This window comes from Sapajus apella, unplaced genomic scaffold (assembly GCF_009761245.1).
Source record: "Sapajus apella isolate SASKATOON/1434 unplaced genomic scaffold, GSC_monkey_1.0 scaffold18, whole genome shotgun sequence".
NCBI classification, from domain to species: domain Eukaryota; kingdom Metazoa; phylum Chordata; class Mammalia; order Primates; family Cebidae; genus Sapajus; species Sapajus apella.
The window spans coordinates 20,560,738-20,566,575 of record NW_022436958.1 but is presented as its reverse complement, the minus strand read 5'-3'; positions in this window follow the sequence as shown (position 1 = coordinate 20,566,575).

Below are 5,838 nucleotides of genomic sequence, written 5' to 3'. Positions count from 1 at the left end.
ATCTTTTATATCTACTTCAGCTGTCAAGAATTAATTCACCAGCTGAGCATGGTGGCATATGCTTGTAATCCCAGCTTCTCAAGAGTCTGAGGCAAAAGGATCAATTAAGGCCAGGAGTTCAAGACTAGCCTGGACAGCATAAAGAGACTCTGTCTCCTATGAAACAAAAAAATAAGCAAAAGCGACAACAACAACAACAACAAAAAAAACTACTAGTAAATGAATCTAGCATATTTGAATTTTCTTTTTTTTTTTTTTTTTTTGAGACAGAGTTTCACTCTTGTTACCCAGGCTGGAGTGCAATGGCGCGATCTCGGCTCACCGCAACCTCCGCCTCCTAGCTTCAGGCAATTCTCCTGCCTCAGCCTCCTGAGTAGCTGGGATTACAGGCACGCGCCACCATGCCCAGCTAATTTTTTGTATTTTTAGTAGAGATCGGGTTTCACCATGTTGACCAGGATGGTCTCGATCTCTTGACCTCGTGATCCACCCGCCTCGGCCTCCCAAAGTGCTGGGATTACAGGCTTGAGCCACCGTTGAATTTTCTACTGTTAAATTCTGTAATGTATTTCTATAGGTGCATCTTTTTTTCTTTCCTTTATATATGTTATTGGATTGTTAACTAACTAATTGAGTGAGGAAAACTTGGTTCAAAATCTTGAACTCAGAACTCGCTATATGTCATCATGTGGCCGTTAGTGTTCCAATGACTAAACTAAAGGATTACCAGATCCCAGAGAGGAGAACACTGGCAAACAGCCCAATGATGGCACCTGTTTGATTATGAAGATATTGGGGCAGAGAAGCCCTCTCTGCTCCACATGCAGGAATATCTCCAGGCATTTAGAGCACTGCTCAACTGGATTAGCAGCCTGGCCTGCCCCACCACTCCTGTGCAGAGATCTTGGTGCAGGGAGGCTCTCTCTTCTCATGCCCAGGCAGCTCCCTAGCCATTAAGAGGACCCGATTGCCTCATTTAGCAAGACTGAGTCACCCCACATCCTCTGTGCAGAGATCTTCATTCAGGGGGTCCCTCTCTGCTCCATATTCAGGCAGATCTTCAAGCATCTAGAGTGCTTATTCTTCTGGGCTAAAATTTTAGGCCACCCCCATCCCTGTGCAGAGAACTTGAAGTCAAGGTGGTTTCCCAACTCCATGCCTAGGAACACTTGTGGGTACTTGGTGATTGTTCACTGGATTCTTCCTCAGAACTGGTGCCTGTGCCTATAATGGGGGACCTGTAGATGGACATGCCCTGTCCAGGCCTGCCCTTGATGACTACTACCCTTCCAGGACTGAGCGGCCAGCTCTTACCTATAAGTGCCATCTATGGGCTTCTAGGTCATACTCCACAGCTCAAGATAAAAAACTGCTGAAAAAAGTGCATAGGGCTATAATAGCAAAGCTGAAAGACCAAAAGATGCTCCTCAGCATTCTCTGTAGTCACACCACCTGGTGGGGAGGGTTTGGGAGGGAAACAAAATTTAATAACAACAATAGCATTATAGGTAAAGAAAAAAAAAATCCTACCCACACAAAAATAATCACAAATATTAGAAGTGCCAGAGTATCCATATGTAAAGGAAACAGTGCACAAATTCTGGCACCATGAAAAATCTGGATGTAGCAACACCACCAAAGATTTTCACTAGCTGTCCAGCAATAGCCATTAGCCAAAATGGAAACTCAGAAATGACAGATAAAAGAATTCAAAGCATGGATTACAAGGAAGCTTACTGAGATCCAAGGCAAGGTTGAAAATCAACACAAAGACACTTCTAAAGCAATCCAGGAAATGAAGAAAGTGATAAATATCTTTAAAAACAAACAAACAAACAAACAAACAAAAACCAAGCCAGGCACGGTTACGCATGCCTGTAATTCCAGCACTTTAGGAGACCAAGGCAGGTGAATCACAAGGTCAAAAGATCGAGACCATCCTCGCCAACATGGTGAAACCCCATCTCTACTAAAAATACAAAAATTAGCTGGGCATGGTGGTGCATGCCTGTGGTTCCAGCTACTTTGGAGGCTGAGGTAGGAGAATCACTTGAACTCAGGAGGCAGAGGTTGCGGTAAGCTGAGATTGCACCACTGCACTCTAGCCTGGCGCCTGGCAGAAAAGCAAGACTCCATCTCCAAAAAGAAAAGAAATATTAGATTATGTAAAGCCACCAAACCTACAAATTATTGCCATTCCTGAGAGAGAAAGATTAAAAAGTGAACAACTTGGAAAGCATTTTAAATGGAATAATTCAAAAAAACTTTCTTAATTTTGCTAGAGAGGTAGACATCCAGGCACCAGAAATTCAGGGAACACCTGTGAGAAACTATACAAAACAAACATTCCCAAGGCATGTAACCACCAGACTGTCCAAGGTTAATGCTGAGGGAAAAAGACTTAAAGGCAGCTAGAGAAAAAGGTCAGATCATGTATAAAGAGAACCTCATTAGGCTAACAGCAGACTCCAGAAACATTACAAGTGAGGAGAGATTGGGGCCTATTTATTTTCTTTAAGAACGTTGAAAATAGGCCCCCAACCTCTCCTTACCTTCAAATTTCTGCTGTGATGCCTGCTGTTAGCCTAATGGGGTTCTTTTTTGGACATAGTTAATAATTGAATTGCATATATGTGTCTTAAATATGCATGAACCCCAAGCATGCAGATTCATAAAACAAGCACTTCTAGACCTATGGAAAGACTTAGACAAACACACAATAGTAGTGGACTTTAACACCCCACTAACAGCATTAAACAGATCATCAATACAGAAAACTAACAAATCCTGCACTTAAACTCAATCCTTGACCAATTGTACCTAATCAACATCTTCAGAATTCTTCACCCGTCAACCACAGAATATACATTCTTCTCATCTGTACATGGAACATCCTCCAAGATTAGCCACATGCTTGGCCATAAAGCAAGTTTCGATAATTTAAAAAAAAAAATCAAAATGATACTAACCATACTTTCAGACCACAGTGGAATAAAAATGAAAGTCAATACCAAAAAGATCTCTCAAAACCATATAATTACACAGAATTAAACAACTTGCTCCTGAATGACTTTTGAGTAAACAGTGAAGTTCAAGGCAGAAATTTAAAAAATTATCTGAAATAAATGAAAAGAGAGACATAATATACCAAAATCTCCAGGATTCAGCAAAAGCAGTGTTAAGAGGAAAGTTTATAGCCCTAAATGCCTACCTCAAAAAGTTAGAATGAGCTCAAATTAGTGGCCTAACATCACTCCTAGAAAAACAAACAAACAAACAAAAACAAGAACAAATTAACCCTAAGGCTAGCAGAAGAAAATAGATAACTAAAATCTGAGTGAAACTGGATAAAACTGAGATCCAAAAAAACTATACAAAGAATCAACTATACCAAAAGTTGCTTATTAGAAAGGATAAGCAAGATTAATAGACTGTAGCTAGATTAACAAAGAGAGAAAGATAAGCAAAATCAGAAACAACAAAGGTGACATTAAAACTAATCCCATAGAAATACTGAAGCTCCTCAAAGACTATTATAAACATCTCTATGCCCACAAACTAGAAAATCTAGAGGAAATGGATAAATTCCTGGAAACGTACAATCTCCCAAGATTTAGTTAATTAGAAATTGAGGCCGGGCGCAGTAGCTCATGCCTGTAATCCCAGCACTTTGGGAGGCCGAGGCGGGTGGATCACGAGGTCAAGAGATCGAGACCATCCTGGTCAACAAGGTGAAACCCCGTCTCTACTAAAACTACAAAAAAAAAAATTAGCTGGGCATGGTGGCGCGTGCCTGTAGTCCCAGCTACTCAGGAGGCTGAGGCAGGAGAATGGCCTGAACCCAGGAGGCGGAGGTTGCGGTGAGCCGAGATCGCACCATTGCACTCCAGCCTGGGTAACAAGAGCGAAACTCTGTCTCAAAAAAAAAAAAGAAAAAAAAAAAAAAAAAAAAATTGAAACACTGAAGAGACCAATATTGAGTTCCAATTTTGAATTAGCAATAAACAAAACCTATCAGCCAAAATGGTGACCAGATGGATCCACAGCAGAATTCTATCAGATGTACAAAGAAGAGCTTGTACCAATTCTACTGACACTATTCCCAAAAATTGAGGAAGGAGGACTCTCCCTAATGCATTGTACAAAATCTGGCAAATACATAATGAGGAAAGAAAACTACAGGCCAATATTCCTAATGAACATAGGCACAAAAATCCTCAACAAAATACTAGCAAAATGAATTCAACAGCACATCAAAAAATTAACTTACCATGATCAAGTAGGCTTATTCCTGGGATGCAAAATTGGTTCAGCACATGCAAATCAATAAATGTAATTCACCATATAAACAGAATTAAAAACAAAAACCATATGATCATCTCAATAAATGTGGAAAAACTTTCAGTAAAATCTAGCATCCTTTTATTTAAAAAAGAAAAAAAAAAACTCAAGAAACTAGGTATCAAGGAATATACCTTAAAATAATAAGAGCTGTCTGTGAAAAACCCACAGCCAAAATCATACAGGATGGTTAAAAACTGGAAGCATTCCTCTTGAGAACTGAAACAAGGTAAGGATGCCTACTCTCATCACTCCTATTTAACATAGTACTAGAAGTGCTAGCCAGAACAATCAGGTAAGAAAAAGAAACCAAGCAGGAAAAAAGTAGTCAAACTATTTCTCTTCACAGATGATATGATTCTATACTAAGAAAACACTATCAACTCCACGAAAAGACTGCTAGAACTGATAAACAATTTTAGCAAGGTTTCAAGATACAAAATCAATGTACAGAAATCAGTAGCATTTCTATGCACCAATAATGTTTAAGCTGAGAAACAACTCAATAATGTAATCTTGTTTACAGTAGCCACCAAAACAATAACAAAACCTAGGACTACACCTAACTAAGGATGTGAAAGATATCTACAAGAAGAACTAGAAAACAATGCTAAAAAAATAGATAATACAAACAAATGGAAGAACAATCCACGTTTATGGATTAAAAGAATTGATATCATTAAATAGCCATACCCCCAAAGCAATTTATAGATTCAATGTTATTTGTATCAAACTACCAATGTTGTTTTTCACAGAATTGGGAAAAACTATGCTAAAATTTATATGGAACCAAAAAAGAATTCAAATAGCCAAAGCAATCCTCAGCAGAAAGATCAAATCTGGAGGCATTACATAATCTCACTTCAAACTGTACTATAAGGCTACAGTAACCAAAATGTCATGATACTGTTACAACAACAGACACATAGTCCAAGGGAGCAGAATGGAGAACTGAGAAATAAAGCCACATACCTACAGCCATCCACTTTTCAACAAAATTGACAAAAATAAGCAATAGGGAATGGACTCCCAGACTCCCTATTCAATAAATGATCCTGGCATAAAAGGCTAGCCATATATAGAAGAATATATGGACTCCTACTTTTCATCATATACAAAAATTAACTCAAAGTAGATTAAAGATTTAACTGTAAGACCTCATGCTATGAGACTCCAAAAGGGAAACCTAGGAAACATCATCTTGACATCTGCCTTGGAAAATAATTTATGACTGAGTTCTCAAAAGCAATTAAAACAAAAATGGAAATTGACAAGTGGGACCTAATTAAATTAAAGAGCTTCTGCACAATGAAAAAGACTATCACCAGAGTAGACAGACCAAAGCAGAATGGGAGAAACTATATGTATCCAACTAAGGTCTGATATTCAGAATCTATAATGAACTTAATTAAACAAGCAAAAAACAATCCTATTACAAAATGGGCAAAAGACATGAACAGACACTTCTCAAAGGAACATATACAAGTGGTCAAGAAA